General features: G+C 40.6%; 1 pseudogene; it reads left to right on the forward strand.

Annotated features, from left to right (window-relative positions):
* The first annotated feature begins 10,499 nt into the window (after nt 1-10,499).
* LOC118353410 (short coiled-coil protein B-like) lies at nt 10,500-10,788 on the forward strand (annotated as a pseudogene).
* Nucleotides 10,789-18,213: the final 7,425 nt, after the last annotated feature.

Genomic DNA, 18,213 nt, shown 5'->3' on the forward strand with positions numbered 1-18,213 from the left:
GACAACTATTGCATCACAGACAGGGTCTCTATCTCTAGACCTCTCAGGTGCATTGCAAAGGCAGAGCGTATGATGATGAGGGAGATTTAATGCCAGGTTTTGAGCAGCTTTTCTTTCCCCCATGAAATTTTCTTAATAGTTTCCCATTTTTCTTGCCTTCTTTCTCATAGGAATTAAAAATCAGAGTCTCTGAAGATGTATGTGCCAGGCTGTACATGAGAAACTCTGGATTGCCTTCATTTTGTCGTTTAAAACAACCCAGCCATGCCCTGTTGTGTAAATCGCCAGCCACTGACTGTCATCATGTCAATTTGTCATTGCTAATGAGATAACATTAGTTTTATAATTATTAATTTATCACAAAAGCCATATATCAGGGGTACCTGGATTGCTCAGTGGTTAGCATCCACCTTTGGCTCCAGATCATGATCCTGGTGTTCTGGGATCGAGACCTGCATCAGATGCCCCACTGGGAGTCTGTTTCTCCCTCTGCCTATGTCTCTGCCTCTCTGTCTCTCATGAATAAATAAATAAAATATTTTAAAAACTGTATATCAACTCTCCTATCAGTAAAAACATATCAACAATGGGAAAATGTTAACATTAATGTAAGTTTGTCTTTTAATAATATATGTGCTTGACCTCTGACCTCTGAGTTTCTTTGAGAATGTGATTTGTGGGCATTTCTCCTCCTAGAGAAGAGAGAAAATTACAAATGTCATTTCTGGCAAGGTACCCTGAATTCTGTGTTGTGTGTGTGTCTATAAATGTAAAATATAAATAGCTACATGCATATGCATATATGTGGTGGATGTTACAGCCCACATTTCCAAATGTGCAAGAAATAGAACATTCTTTAATTTCTCAAGCAATTTAATTGCTTTTTGGTGATAAGACATTAAGACATGTTAACCTCGTTATTTACAAACTTGTGCCTCCACCACAACAGCCAGAGTTGTGCATGGTTTCAGAATCCTATACAGTGGCAAGGCCTGGGGAGTTACAGGAAATCCCTTCCTTTGCCATCTGTCCACATGAGTTGCCATGGAGAACGTCCACCTTCCTGTTCCAATAGTTCCTCAAGGTCCAAGTGCTGTCAATCTCTCCGAGTCATGTTTGGGGCACTGGAGTCTTCTCAAGGCTGCCCACCTGCCTTGGTACCTCTTCAGCTTCCTTTTCTAAGATCTTGCCACACTCCTGCACAGTTTTCCTTTCTCTCTGTTCACCTCTCTCCTAAGCTCAGGTAAATCTTTTTCTCACCTGGAGATGGAAAAATTCTGTGTTCTCCATGGTTTCATGGCGCATTTTGTCTATGCTCCAAATTTTCTCACCTGCTCTGGTTTTAGACTTTAAGAAAGGAAAAATTTTAAAAAGACAAAGAGGTTATTTCTAGTTGTTGTTGTTTTAATTAATTTATGTATTTTAGAGGGGGAAGTAGGGGCAAAGAGAAAGAGAAACTTAAGCAGACTCCTTGCTGAGCACAGAGCCCAAGTAATGGCTCGATCTCATGACCCTGAGATCACGAGCTAAGCTGAAACCAAGAGTCGGTGCACAACTGACTATGTCACTTAGGCACCCTTTGTGCTTTTGATCTTGACACAACCCTCTCATCAGACAATTAACCAACTCTCAATGAGCCAAGTATCTGATTGAAAGTGGTAGAAAGGAAAAGGGATAAAGTGAAGAGGGAATAAGGATTACTGTGTCAAAAAACAATTTCCTGTGTATATAAAATATCCTGGCCAAAGTTAATATGCACTGTAACAGAAAAAATTTTTAATCATGGACTGTGTTTCTGTTAATAAATTCAATTTAATGGTTTTTGCCTCCTGCTTTGTGTTTGGAAATGGGGAAAATAAAATATATTAAAGAAGTATAAATTTGTTTCTTCCCCCCAAAATGTCTTAATTGAATTGAGATTTAGGTTGTACAAGTGTAAAGATACATACAAAAATAAACAGGAAATTACAACAATTCAACATATACAGAATTGTATGCGGATGTGATCCAAACAGCATATGGTAATGTTGAGCAGAGAGACTCATAATAATTAACATTTGTAAATTGCTTTCCATTTTACTTGCATGTATAATTTAATTTGATTCTTGCAATAGCCCTGAAAAGTATGTTGTGATTATTATTTCCGTTTTACAGATGAGGGGGAAAATGCCACACGAAGATTAAGTAATTTCTCCAAATTCACACAATTAGTCAGTAGGAACTAGATTCGGGGGGGGGGGGGCTCATGTGAAAAATTTGCTCAAATTATGGATTTGAAAGGAAGGTGAAAGATAAAGAGGATATATGAGTGCATTATACAGAGATATATTTTGCATAATTGAATGTTTTGTGTAAAGCTCTATACTGGTAAATTGAATTGCATAATACAGTGGCTCTAAATCCAATTTAATCAGAATCTTTGAGGGTGAGTCCCAGGGATTGGTGTTTTAATACAGGTGGTTCCAATCAACAACCAGGGTTGAAAACCACTGGGTTTTGTTGCTGTTGTTTCATAAACATAGAAGTATTTTAAGTGGCAGAGAGAGCGAGAGAGAGAGAACCCTATCAGAGCAAAGAGGACATGGAGAATAAAGACCTTGGACAGTTAGAGCTAAGAGGGGGAGCTAATTTAAAACATGTTTTGTATAACTGGAAAATCATAAAATATCGCTACTGCAGGGTACAGTGAAAGATCAGTGACTTTACTTTCTATTAACAATTCCAGGGAAAACTGAACTGTAAACACACTCAAAAATTTTTAATATTTTATTTTTTTCCATCCTTTGTTCCCCAAAAAGCATAAAGTTCTACAGCAGTCTTCAGTTCTTAAGATGGCTAGAATAAGCTATTTACTTGCCATAAAAATTTATGAAGTAGAACCAAATAAAAATGATTCTGACAGTTTCCTCACCAAAATACAAAATGGACCTTTGATTATTGTCAGCGCTAGTGTCACTACATTGATCTCCCGGGAATGGGTACAGAATTACACCCACATCCATCCACATTGCATAAGATATTATATTTCCTTGTATTCTTCCCGTACTTAGTGTTACTAGAGTTTTAAATTTTTGCCAATTTGGTGAAATGAGCACAAAGAGATATGAAGACAAGGAAATATCTGTAAGAATCCAAGGTAAACTTTCCATGGGTAGGATGATAGATAAAGGAACTATGGAAGAAATAGTTGAGAGAATCCCATACAGCAATTAACGTCTAGTAATCACACCTATCAGTTTCAATAAATCAAAATATCAGACCCAATACTAAGCCACAAAATAAGTTGCAAAAGAGTATGCATAGCATAATGCTATTTTTGCCAAGTTTTAAGACACACAAAACACTATGTATTTATGAAGGAATATACATATAATAAAAATATGAAATCATGCATAGGGAAATGCATAGCAACTTACATGGTTTCCTAAGGTAGGGAGAAGGGGGAAGGGTATGGGATTGGGACTTTAGCTGTTTTTGAAATATCTTATTTCCTATCACCATTACAAAAAGCCTGCATACAACACAGACATAGAAACATTAACATATTTAAATCTAGACTATATATTCCACACTATTTTCTGTATTATCTATATACTTCTACATACTGAAAAATATTTCAGATTTTTTAATTATTAAGAAAGTGAGAAGCTTGTTTTGACAGAGAATGAGCAAAGATATTTTTGTTAATGAGAATAGCTTTAGAAAAACTGTAGAAATGTGAATAAATAGGACAAGTCCCTTCTCTAATTCAGCCCTCATAGCCCTGTCAGATCAATTTTTTAAAAAAATAAAGTTCCAATCATGCAATAGTTAGAAGAAACAAATTAGATGTAAACATATCAACCTAAATTAATCAAACAGCTTTAGACAAACAGTTCTAAATTTTAAAAAGAAAGAATGATAAAATACAGAATGAAATCTTTTTATCACAATGCCACTTACTTAAATTAAAAGTACAAACAAAGAGAAGCTTTGCTTCTAGCTATGTTGAAGTAACTGATATTAGACTTCCATCCCATTATAACAAATAAAACATTGCACAAAAGGTAGCACAGAGCTGTGATCCCTGAGAGAAGAGAAACAGAGATAAGGCTTATAATCACAAGGAGTTTCTGCTTGGATATACTCTTCAGACCAAGATATGGAAAGAAGGAACCCAAACAAAGCATGGAAGCTCTCTGAATTGAGGAGTTAGAGGTCAGAGTTCAAGGATTCTGAAGTAGTTGCAATTGGCAAGTACCAGAAAAGAGACAGTTAGAGCAATCCAGTGAGGTGTCACCATGAGTCTACAGGGAGTGAAACCCCACAAGGCCAGGCAAGTAATTGCCAGGGAGCTATAAACTCAACATTTTTGGAGCTCACAGAGGGATGGGAGACACCGGAGTTCCAATAATCCAGGGTGGAAGGTTCTCAAATACCCAAGACATTCAGTAGAGACCACAGAAGGAGTAGTGAGAAGGCTTATCTAGCCCTAGAGTAAACTTTTTCTAGACCAGCTGTAACAAAATTTAAAACCAGTCCTTGAAAAGATCAAGCTGATTGCCAAACTGCTTAACTACCTGACCAAAAAAAGCCTAGTACTATCTATAAGAAGACAACACGGTGCCTGGGTTACTCAGTCAGTTAAGCATCTGCCTTTGGCTCAGGTTGTGATCTTGGGGTCCTGGGATCGGGCTCCGTGTCAGATTCTGTACTTAGCAGGGAATCAGCTTCTCTCTCTCCCTTTGCCCCTCCCCACTCCCTCTCATTCTCTTTCTCTCTCTTTCTCTCTCTCCCCCTCTCTCAAATAAATAAATAAATAAAATATTTTTAAAAACCAATTTTCAAAAAGGCAACAAACCCACACAATAAATATTTCAGTAACACGGTGTTCAGCATCCAGTAAAAAATTACTAGACATGTGAAGAAATAGTAAATGAGACCCATGAACCTACAACCTAGAAAGAAAAATCAGTCAATGGAATTAGAAACAGAAATGACATCATTTGTGGAATCAGCAAAGACTTTAAAACAGCTATTATAAATATGCTCAGTGTTTAAAATGAACCATGAACATAAGGTATAGAGAAATGGAAGATATAAAAAAAAAAGAACCAAATGAAACTCTAAAGCTTAAAAGTATAACATGTGGAAACAGATGGGGGGAAAAATCACTAGATGGGCTTGACACCGGATTAGATACTGCAGAAGAAGAGATCAATGAACTTGAAGAAATAGAAATAGAAACAACCAAAAATAAAATACAGATAGGAAAAAAAAGACTGAATAAAATTAACAATTCAGAGACCTGTGGGGCGATAACAAATCATCTACTGTATAGTTGGATCCCAGAGGAGGGTGAGAGAAAAAAATGTTTGAAGATAAAAAGGCTGAACATTTTCTAAATTTGACAAAAATCATAAACACACAACTCCAAGAAACTCAGTAAACCCCAAGCAAGAATATACTCCAAAGCATACCCTATGGTTTGTGGCATTAGCACCTATCATTGCTCAGTGCCTGACCTGGTTTATTAACTGAGTGTGCAGTTGGCCCGCAATGTCATGCCCAACCTCACTAGATGGACAAAGACAGACACCAGAGAACTTGCCAGGTGCATGGTCTGAGGGCAATGTCTGAGGGAGCTGATAACAGAATTCACAATAAGGAGATCAGAAATTTAAAAAACTAGTACCAATTCAAGTTGAGGACACGATGATCCAAAAAAAAAAAAAAACAAAAACAAGGTAATAAGCAGAGGAGGATTAAATCATTGGGAAGCACAGCTAAATTTCCTGAACCAAATGGATTTGCTAGTTTTTAAGCAGGCTGGGCTCTTGTGTGGCAGCTTATGGTCATAAGCATCAAAAAGGTTCTTCCTCTCTTCTAATGAAAGCAGGGCTGTACAATATTCTATGTGACTCAAAGTTTTAGGTAGAAATCACTAAATTTCTAAGGACAGAGGCACCAATTAACACATCACTTCTAAATACAAAAGTCTCCTTATGGGTATCTTATACCTGAGAGTTCTTGGACAGAAGGGTACGTTCTTTGTACTTAGGACAGACTAAGGCATTTTATATTTAAGAGGGAGAATTAGAATTTGTGCAAAGGGGTGATGAGTAGCTTATCTTTAGACACTCAGAAGGAATATGATAGGATGTTAAGTTTCACCTGGTATCTAGATTGGAACCTAAAAATTAGAGACTCATATTTTTATATATATGACATTTTGTTGATTTCAAAAGAATCCATTTCTTTATAGAACAGATGAAATAAACATAAAAACAAAATAAAATTTCGTTTACATACTTGAAGATTTATTTTGGGAAAAACATAATCAAATTAAGATGATAGTGTATAAGCTTTCGCAAACTAATTTTTTTCAGTCGTGAAATTTTTCCTGCTCACTCAATAAATATGCATTTATTTTCCTCACAAAATTAGGATCATGCTGTTTATATTCCTTTTTTAGTCACTTTTTTAACTTAATAATATATCATAAATATTTTCCCATATCATTCAATCTTTCATTCATTGGCTCAAAAAAAATCAATAAATACTATAGGATAGTTTTGCTTCATTTTTTATTATGGTTATGTCTCTTTTTTCTTATGATACTGGCTAATTATAATGGCAAGCATCTCTGTCTTGTTCATGGCCTTAATGAGCATGCCCCAACATTCACTTATAAGTATAGTGCTGGCTGCCAGTTTGAAACAGACATTCTTTATCATTGTAGTTGTCTATTTCTAGGTTGCCAGGAAGTTTGTTTGTTTGTTTGTTTATTATTTTTGAATCAGAAATGAATGTTAAATTCTGTCAAATTCCTCTTTGGCACCAATTAGGAGGTAGATTGTGGGTGAGAACTAGAGTTGGGAATACCAGTTGAAGAACTATTTCATTGGTCCATATCAGAGGAATGAGACCTAAAGCAACAGATGTGGAAAGGGAAGAGGAGATCTTTTATAAACACAGCAAAGGAAGTTAAGGAAAGAAAGAGGCAGAGATATCTGGAGATTTTGAGCTGGTTTCCTGGAACGTCAACTCCAGAAGAAGCAGAGGAGGAGTAGCATGTGACAGAGGAAAATACTGTTTTGTTTGAATAGTGAGATACCGGAGATATTCATATGGAGGTGCCCAGCAGGCAGATGAAAATCCAAGTCTTCAAGAACAAGAAAGAAGAAAACCTAGATTCAAAACTCACCTGCAGAGTTACATCAAGATCACAAGAGGATGTGACCTGGCCAAGGGGAGAGCACACAGGGTGAGAAGCACTAAATTTGAGGAATGGGGGCTTTTAAAGAAGCTCTTGGTGACTCCTTGGTGGTTACTGTGTTCGTTTGCTAAAAGCTTAACTGTTGCTTAACAGAAACAGAGAAGAGAAAAAATAGCTTGGTTGGGGTTTAGGGAGTCTCTAAAATACAAAAAAGTTTTTTCTTTTAAATAAGACAGAATGATAATGATCTACATAAAACAGGAAGAGGGGAGAATGCATTGAGAGTTTACATTGGATGACTGATCTTTTCCATAAGGTAGGCAATGGGATTTTATGCTGAAAGGAGGGGCATGAGAGTAAGTTTGAGGTGTGAGCAAAGTGAGCATAAGAAAAGCTGTGGTGGTAGGTTTGTAGGGAATTGACTGAAAATGAAATAAAAACTTACAAATTCTGGAAACTCAATAGTGCAAAGCAATAGTGTTGGAGGTTCAATCAGCTTCCACCCCTTAACTTTTTCCAGTAGTGCTCAGCAATTTGGAATTCAGAAGAGTGATGGGAAACCATGGAATGTAAAAATGGGTTAAGTAGGGAACTGCAGGAATACATTGCTGGAATTCATGTGGAGATAGAGAAACAAGGACAGAGTCTCAGTAGGAAACAGTCAATTACCCAAACACCCTTTTCCAAAGTGTTTTATGGAACACTAGACCTGTAAAACATGTTTCATTAAAAAAAAAAAAAAAAAAAAAAAAAGCTTTTGTCAAATTATTGTGGGAAACCTTTGAGTTTCAGAAGAGACATTAACATTTAAAGGGCCTAGGACTTCCTAAGCTTACTTGACCTTGGATACTTTTTTGCAGAACTCAGATCAACAGCACTTACAGGTATTTATGTTAGTGAGAATAAGCTAGGTGGTAACAAGTCAATCTCAAAATCCAGTTGCCGAACACAGCCAGTGTGGGTCCAAATAGCCACTCAGGATCTCAATCTAATGGAGATTCCAATACTCTGTGACCATCTCAAACACGCTACTCCAAGATTTGCTATGGCTAAGGAAGAAAGCATATGGAGACGTGCTCATTCTTCGTGCTCAGACCTAAAGTGGTACACATCACTTCTGCTGACCACTCATGGGTCATAATGGGTCATATGGCCCCACTCAAGTGTAAGGGACTGGGAAATATAAGAGGGAGGGGAAGAAGGAAGAAGCTGCCCCCAGCAGCTTTATTTATTGAAATACTCTTCTGTTTTCAGCATTTTGCTAGGTGCTTGTGTGATATGCATGATGTCATGTAATTCCCACAACAACGCTATCAGTAAGGTGGTTCATTATCCCTATTTTCTGAATCAGAAATTCAAAACTTGAAAACGTTAGCTGATTTGTCCAAGGTCGCAGAGAAGTAAGAAAAGGAAGCTAGCTAGACTCAGACCATCCCCTCTAGGATGGCGAAGCCCATACTGATCACCATTGTGCTCTTCTCTCCCATCCTTCTGTGTTTTTGATGGCCAGGCCCTTTTACTCACAACTTCTTATTTCATCCTCAACAATGCTTCCAAGATATCCACCTGCGCTTTTGTTTCTAATGAAGAAAAGAGGGGATTTGAACCCAGTTCTCTTTGACTCTCAAAGCCCCTGTTCATGCACTTTCTCAGACCTCTTTCTCTACTATTTTGATCACTGCATATGGATCATTTGGCCTTCCTTTGGCTGGATTTGGTTTACACACAATATTCTGGACAGACCTACAGATGTACCTTTGTTTCATTGGCACTGAGATGATGGTTACAGCTTTTTCTAGATCTTCTTAGGTTGATCTCTGGATCTGTTGATTGCAAAATCTTTACATTGGAAGACTTGAAGTCTTATACCTTGAAATGCCTCCCCTCTAAATTATACATTGCTTCGTGCATGCTGCCTCTTTCTCTGGGAGTATCACGAGGTTTTCCTAGTAGTTTTCCCTTATAAGCTTGGTATTCATGACTCAGGAAATCTCATGTCTACTGCAAATTGGAATATTTAAACATATACAGCTAAGACTCAAAAGAAACTGTCTTTGAGGAAGAAAATCTCAGGAGTAATAGGATCCCAGCTGTGTGGCTCCTCTGGGTTCAAATTAAAGAGTCCATGAAAGCATCCTTCAGAGTTCCCCAGGCACAGTGGGCTCAGCAAAGAGTTTGAAGACCCATCTGGTTGATTTCGCAAGTGGCTAGTGAGCCCAGCAGCTTTGCTTTCAGGTAACTTAAAAGATTGAATAGTCTCAGGCAGAGAGCCTCAATGACTCTGGGGAACTGGGAGCAGTGATAGTAAGAGTGGAGGGTTAGTCTTGCCTCTCTAAGAGGTCAGGGAACAGCAAACAAGAAATCCATACTGGGCAATCAGTTCACATGCCAAATGATGCCATCGATGTGAATGTCAGGATTATACCAAAAACCTATAAATCAGTGGCTTAAACAATATAGAATTTTATGTGCTTATTTGTTTTGTGTCCCATGTAAAAGTAGTCCAAAGGTCGGCAATCCATGGCTAAAATGCTGGTTCTGCGATGTCACCAGTGACCTTGACTGTCCCTAGCTTTCTGCTCCCGGCTGATGGCATTCATCCATGGCTACAGAATGGCTGCTACAGCTGCAGTCCGTGTTCCTGGCTGCAAGAAGGAAGAGCAGAGGGCAGACACAGTGACTTCTGCTTAAATCTCATTAACCACTCCTAACCACAAGGGAGACTGGGAAATGCAATTTCTCAACTGGATACCTTGTGGCCTTCCAAAACTTCAGATACTGAAGAGGAAAGGGGAAATGGGTGTTAGGTCCTTCAATATTGTGACTGAACCACAAGGAATCCAATAAAATGCACACACTTACAGGCAAGTCTTGGAAGCCAGTCAGTCTAGACTGCATGGATGTTTATTTTCACTGTGATAGTTGTGGTCTGGGAAGCAGTCTAGACCCCCAGCCCTTACCACACACTGCCACCATAGCAGACATCATCACTGTCCCTGACAATCCTGACCAGTTGGCAGAAGTCTGTAGACTGAGGTTGGACTGATGCTGCAAGATGTTTCATCACCACTTTCTGCCTGGGTTCACTCTTTGAATCTTTTAGAGCCAGTTAGCTTAATCCTAGAACCAGCAAGTGGTCGTCTTTGAATCTGAAAGCATGATGCTCACCCACACCCAAGGGTAACACTGAGGATGTTTCTCTTCTATCTGTTGTACCCTTTAGTAGGGACACCCTGACCACTGAAGAACAACGATTAGACCCCTCCCATCCCCAGAGCTTCCAACAGTAGACCTTTCATCCAGGATTTTATATCCAATGCCCAGAAGTTTGTTACTAGAGATGATAAATGCCAACAGGGCTAAAGTCGGTGCTGAAAATCAGGTGGAGCTGGAGGAAAAAACACGACTTATTAATCAAATGTTGGAATTATCAACACACACTTGAAGATCTGGCAGCAAGTGTAGATGCAATGACGGCAGAAAATCTGAAGCTAAAATCAGAAAACCAAGTTCTTGGACAATATATAGAAAACCTCATGTCAGTTCCTAGTGTTTTTCAAACAACCGACTCAGAAAGCCAAAGAAAGTAAAGGATTGACATCCCTTCTGTTTTATGGAATAGCTGCTGATTTTTTTTCTTTAAAACTTGGATAGACTTAAAAAGTTACAGTACTTTTGTTTGTGGCTTAATTGAATATTTATGAAGATAATATCAGATCTAGGGAAAACTAAGAGCATAACAGAAGACTTCCGTGAGTTTGTATGATATATGTTAGTCTATGTAAACATGCAAATGTATTGTAGAGACTTTATAATTAGAAATGCATGTATTTATGAAACTTGAAAGTGAATGTTTTATCAAATGTGTTTTGATTTATAGGTTTAGCACTTTCCTCTACCATAGGTGTAGCAAGAGATACAAGAAAATAGCCATTGTGTTGTGAAAAGTGACCAAAATCATTTACTAAATGTACAACTGTATATAGCCTGCCCACCATGTTATGCCTCATCTCCATTTGCTTCTTCCTTTCCATTTCTCTTCCCCTAAGGAAAAAATTGGTTTCACATTTGTAGAAGTAATTTTAATATTTAATTATCTGTGAGAGTGCCCTAAGCTCGAATTGTTGAAACTTAACCAAAATAAGATAGTTTCACAGTTAGGACTTGCCTTCATATTAAGATAGGATTGTTGGGTTCTCTTTATTCAATTGAAAACAGAGGCTATACATATGAAGACTTTTCTTTGCCACTGAATTGTCAAATTGGAAAGGTTTGTTGATTAAACACTTCCTTTTGCACAAAATAACCCACTTGGTATCTAAAAAGATGAGCTCTGATTATATTTTTGTAATAGGAAATTCTGAGAAAAATGGAAATAGGATGGGAAGAGTACTTGGCATACAGTAGTAACCAACTCCAAATATTCTAACTCCAGATTTGCATGATCTCTGGCACAGATTAGATCATTTGGGGTATATATATATATATATATATATATATATATATATATAATGATTAAATGTGACAAACCTTATGTCAACCACATCTAGAAGAGAATAGCTACCAAGAGTTCAATCTCAAGGTTTATTTGAAGTCCCCAGCAGATCGACTTTTGCAAAATTCCTTTACAGTGTATTAGTATCAAAATCATGAATAAAATGCATGCATACTAGCTGATACTTTCTTAGTATTTTCTCTCACCATTTCTCCCAGAATTTTCTGTTAACCTAACTACTTGGTTTGTAGAGTTTAGTTACTCTTTGACACTTTCTAAAAATTTAGTTTGTAGATTCATTTGGTAAGAAATTTAGCATCAGACATTATGTTAAAATGTTAAATTGGGTAAGAGATCCACTAATATCATTTTGGTTACTAGACTGCAGCTACTTTTAATCATGGAATAATCTTATGCTTGTATTGATGTAAGTAAGATTCGATGAATGACATCAGCTGTACAAATAGAATAGTTATCCTGCAAACATTTTGCATCCCTTTTGTGACCTAATTTACAAACATTTAAAATTGTGTTATAATTGTGCTTTGCTGTTTAATGAAAAACTATTTCAGAGAAAAAAAAGAAAGAAAAGAAAAACAATGATTAAGTACCAGTATGTACCAGGCACTGAGCTTGGTGTGGAGTTAACAAAGATGAAGGGCATTTCTCTTCTTGGGAATTCAGAGACTAGTGGAAACAAGGAAGTACACAAAGAAATTGCAATGTGATGTGGGAGGGCTACAGTAGATGAAGCCCGGGGATACCGAGAGAGTCTCTGCACACCACTTGTCTTATTCCACTGGGACTACATTAAAGAAAATCACAGACCGGGTGGTTTATAAACAACAGGAACTTGTTTCTCAGTTCTGGAGGCTAAAAGTCCAAGCTCAAGATGCCAGCAGATTTGGAGTCTGACAAGAGTCTGCTTCCTGGTTCATAGATGGCCATCTTCTCCCTGGGTCTTCCCATGGCAGAAAGGGCAGGGGTCTCTGGGTGTCTCTTTTATAAGGGCTCCACCATCTTGACCCAATCACCCCCCCAAAGACCTCATATGATCACCTTGGGGATTATAGGATTTCCGCATACAATTTTGGGGCACACTAACATTCAGATCACAGCAGTGATGGATTCTAAGCTTTAGAACACATAAGAGCACCTGGGCAGCTTATAAAAGTGCAGGTTCCTACTATGGTCACAGGGGTTCTGACATTATATATTGGAAAGCTAGATCTCCAGGTTTGCCTAACAATCTACTCTCTTTTTTTCTCCCACAAAAAATCCCAGATAATGCTGACACAGTAGTGGATCCCACTCTGAGAAATCCTGCTCTATAGGGTGAGGTGGGATGAATATGCTGGAGAAAGAAGGCTCAGAGGCAGATTTATGAACTAATAAGGCACTCTAGGTGGAGGGGACAGCTCAGGTGCTGGCAGAGTCTGATTTGTCTAAGAAAAATAAGACGTAGAGACTAGAACGTGAGCCTGGAGAGCTTCAGGATGTGCCAGCTACAAAGATGTTGGAGCCAGACTGTATTTAAAGCACGTCACACAACGAAGTTTAGACATTTTTCCTTCTGTAAGACAAAGCTATAAGTTGGGGAGCCAGGAGCCTGAGCTCTGGGTTTCCCTGTGAAAGGCTGGCCAAGGTACCCTTGATTTGGCCTAGACTGACCACACATCTGTCCCAGCACCTCTGCTGCCCCTCATTCTCAGCTGCCCTGCCTACCACTCTCTGCCCTTCGCTCCTCTGAGAGTGGGTGTGTTCTATTGGGTGTCTCTGGCTCAGTTACCTCTCAGCTTCTCCTTATGTTTCTAATACTTGATAATCTAATGTCTAACAGTTTCTCCAGTTTTGGCCTGGCTGCCTCTGACAAGCCAGATTAACCTGCCTCAAAGTGGAGACGAGAGCTATCCTCTCCATGGAGCCAAAGGGGGAGGCATGAGCTCCCCAGCCTGGACCAGTCATTGCTCATCACTCTACTCCAGCTCTCTTATTGCTAAGCCAGAACAGTGGCCAGTGTTCCTCCAACCGGGATGATGCACACTTTCTGGAAGATTTGAACACTTTCCAAATAATACTTAGGCAAGGGATAGTTATAAAGGTATCAATGTCCACAGGTACTCTTTGCTAATATTGATCTGCTTGAAATGAGCCTATGCTTAGAATATACCTTCCTCGCTTACAAAATAAAGATATATCCCTTGTCCATCCCAAATCTTGTTTTGGTTCTTTACTGTAAGAGGGCACCTGAAACAATGGGATAAATTTAAATTAATGATAAACCAAGTCCCTTCAAGCTCACAAGGCTTTGTGTCCCTCCTTGTCATATATATATTTCTACAAGAAGGGCATGTTGGCCCATAGGGGCTCATAATTCAGAATATCCAAAGTAGCATAAGCTTGTGATGTTGATCCTTTAAAATGTAATTTTTGCAGGACTATTGGATTTTCCAAAATACGATAAATCAAACACATAAAGAAAAACTTCACGTGATATCTTTCAGATATATCATGCTTTATTCAATAAAGTAATGAAAATTTGTTTTATCCAATAATACAAAATATGTATTCAAATTATAGTCAATCCTCATTTTATTTCAACATATAAAATAGTTAACATTTCCTAACTCCTATTAATAAAACTTACTTTTAAAATGTGTGAAAAGGGGGCACCTAGGTAGTTCAGTTGGTTAAGTATCTGCCTTCAGTTCAGGTCATGATTCCAGGGTCCTGGGATTGAGCCCCACATCGGGCTGGCTCCCTTCTCAATGGGGGGTCTGCTTCTCCCTCTCTCTCTCTCTCTCTCTCTCTCTCTCCCAATGCCCCTCCTCACCACTCATTCCCTCTTTCTCTTAAATAAACTTTTAAATGTGTGAAAATTTTTAGATGTCAATTTAAAAACACATGAATGAGCGCATAGATTTTCAAAATTCTTTTACATGGCACATAGGCCAATATTTGAAGATACTGGAGTAGGACACTTTCCATCAAAGATCACGGTTGTTATTATATTTCAAAGTGCACTGAGTTTCTACTGTATGCCAGTCACAGTGTGCCTCCTTTGAAATAAGTATGTCTCTCTGTGGCCAAGAAAATGCTCCATCTCCTGGTGGTGGGTTACCTGGTCTCAAAGAGCTCTACCGTCAGCCTTTCACACAGAAATATGTGCATCAAACTCCAGGGCCAGAAGTTGTAAGGCACACAGAAGGTCACCCTGAAAAGGCAGTAGGCTCACCCAGTCATACATTTTGGGTCTCACGTGCTCTGGTGTCCAGGTGCATGAAAGAAATGGCAACATAAGATGGGCCACGCTCCACGCTGCCATCTCCAACGTGGGGTGATCTGGAGGGTGATCCCTGGAGGTGATCCACCAGGGATCCAGAGAGCCAGGACACAACAGGGCACACACAAAGTTCACAAGTAATAAAATATGCATACAGGCTGGGGTTGGTGCTCGGATGTGTCATCCCACAGGTGTGCGAGACACAGAAGGTGTGGATCAGGCCCACAAGCCAGCTATGGGGCAATGTGGGGCGTCATTCACAAAGCCACCATGGATACAGCTGGGCTTGAGTGGAACTTTGAATGATGGATAGGATGTGGGTAACTGGGGAGAGGCAGGGAAGGTGCCCAATCATAATCAGTCAGGCAGACATATGGGGCAGCTGGTCTGTGCTCAGCATGGCTCAGGACCCTGAGGAACTGGGGAAGGTGGGTAGAGATTTGACTGGGGAGCCCAGGCGCAACAAGGGAGTTCAGGCGCAAACTCTGGGAAAATTCAGGTCTCGCTGCAAGGAAGAATGTGACCAAGGCCTGTGTCCCTGGTACAGCAAAGCACCCCAGGAATTTGGAAGTGGGAAAGTTCCCAGTGGATCTTATGGGTTAGAGATGAAGGGTAGCCTTGAATAGGAGAATGAGCCAAATGGGACTAGGAAGGGTAAACGGGATGTGGCCTTCAGGGAAGAGGGAGGGACATCCCAGGTAGGGAGAACAAAGGTGGCCTGGGCTTGGCATAGAACTGACCTGCTGTGTTGAGCAAACAGTTAAATGAAATGCTCAAAGACAGGGCCCGCCTGACTGCTAAAACCCTCGCTCCTCCAGTGAGCAAACATCCTCCAAGCACCTATTTGCCAGATGCTGCAAGGACCCAGAAAGAAAGACTGCTCAGCTGTGACCCTGGCTGAGGGATGGTGAGGAGGCCTAGGAAGAGGAGGTTCAGATCCCGGGGTGGGGTGGAGTGGGGTCTAAGTGGGTCTGGGGAACAGGAAGGGCTGGGGGGAGCTTGGGGCACAGTGGAGGAGTGAGAAGGGATTTGGAAAATAAGATTGCGGTTGAACGGGGAGCGTCCCTGAAGCCAAGGAGAAGCACCTGCTCTTCCTTCCCAGCGCATTTCACATGGAAGAGCTTGAAGCCATCACATGTTCTTCACTAGGGAGGTGGCTTATTGCTGGTTCGGCCCCAGGAGGACTCGAGTGACCACGGCTTGCAGGACGGGTTCGAACAGAGAGTGGAAGTCAGGGAGCCAGTTAGGGAGAGGTTACACAGCCTGCATCATTCCGTTCCTGGCCCACAGGGAGGACAAACGCATCCATGCAGTTGAGGTCAGAAAAGGCTTATACCACAGCTGGACGGATTCACCTCATGGTCACCATCGACATTCTTCCCAAGAGACAGCCTTATGCCCAGGGGTGCGGGGCAGGGGGTGCGGGTGGCCACACATAGATACAGGTCACTGGAAAGCTTATAGGAGACAATGTTAACATTCCAAAAATATGATTCGATTTTTCACACATTCGTCACAAGCCATCATCAGCTTCCTTCTCTTTGGGTCCTTTTTTGCTCTCTTTTTAAAAATGTTCAAGTTCTTATGTCAGTATGACTGTTATATCCAAAGGACTTACGGGAAACCCTAACTCCAACCACAGCTGTTAGAATTGCGCCCCATTTGCGAAGTGAGGCCCAACGGCCCAGAGAGGAAGAAACAGGGTTGGGGCCTCATCTGCCCGGTAATCAGACAATAACCCCGGACCATTTGGTGGCATTCCAGTCGGGCCCTTAGAAAGCACATGTGTTTTTACACGGCCATTCCAGGGCTCTCGGTTACAGGGAACATCTGGGATGCGTGTGTAAGGCATCTTCGCAGGGCAAGGCCCAGCGTGCAGCGGGGAGTGGTGGCAGCTGGCTGAGCTCGTGCACAGACCCCAGCCCAGGCAACAAGGGGCTTGCCGAGCAGCCTGCTCTGGGGGGCGGACCCTGTGCGCTGGCCCATTTGTTCTTACATGACTTGGAAGAGTTAGCTGCGTGGGTCTGTGGCTCATGCCAGGAAGACTGATCGGTGGGATTTGTGAATGGGGGGTCAGTGAGCCTTGCACAGAGGCAAACTTTGTTCTCTTCACCAGCAGCAGCCCCAACCTGGCCAGCACATGACAAATGGCAACGAGGTGACGGGAGCGGTCTTCTCCCTGGGGTAACCAACTGTGAGCTCATCCTCTTGGAGGGCGGGTGGGGAATATCATCCTCACCCATGAAGAACGGTTCATTGTTTTTGCAAACATCCGCATGTGTAATATCTTCGGTTGCCCTCCCAGCAGCCGTGCTGTAAATACAAAAATGTAATCTCATTTACACGTCAGGCAGGCAGCAAGATACGTCCGGTTGATCAAAGGCTTGGACACAGGAAGAGCCAAGATTTGTTTTCCATCCTTGTTGTGGAGCATCGGTACTTGACATGAGAAAAGTATTTAAGGCCGAGGGAGAGTTGATGTAAATCATTTAAAAACCAGAGGCTCAGGGAAGCAGATTGGGATACAGCACTACCCCCTGCCCCATGGGGACACAAGCAAACAGAAACTGTTTCTACAAATGAGGGTCTGGAGCATGGGACGTTAAAAAGCAAATGCTTATCAGCAACCTTTGAAATACTCCTGGCTGTTGAAGCAGCGTTTCTGTCTCTCTCACCATTAGCTTAGATTTGATGAGCGACTTGAACCTTTTCCTTTTCCTTTTAGATGTTCAAAAATGTGTGTGCAGTCTGCAGCCATGACCATTTTCTTCTGAATGGTTCTCATCTACCTCCAGGAAAGAGAATACATGAAATCCTCGCAGAGCCAGATGGTCTGGCTTTCTCTTCGTTTGGCTAAGAACGAGACACAGCCCTTTCTGAGTCGTGGGGCATGCAAGGTGTAGCCCCATACCTGTGCCACCATCACTCTTTCCTTAAAGAGTTTCTAAGCTGCTGCAGTCAAACCAGCATATCCAAATGCTTTCAGGCCACAGTTTTCATTTTTTTTACTTTAAGAGATCATTGCCCATAGTGAAGATGCATTATTTTTACTTGTTTTACTGGCACCTGTAATTCTTTCAGTGACATTTCCTAGTCTATCTCCAAAGTTGATGCCAAGTCATGATCTACCTCAATAAATAGATCATTCTGGACTCAAACTTGAGAGGGTGGGGGAGGAGGAGAAAAGGAAGTGCAGAAGGGACACATAAAATGTGAAAGTAAAAAAAAAATTAGTCC

This window comes from Canis lupus, chromosome 35 (assembly GCF_003254725.2).
Source record: "Canis lupus dingo isolate Sandy chromosome 35, ASM325472v2, whole genome shotgun sequence".
NCBI classification, from domain to species: domain Eukaryota; kingdom Metazoa; phylum Chordata; class Mammalia; order Carnivora; family Canidae; genus Canis; species Canis lupus.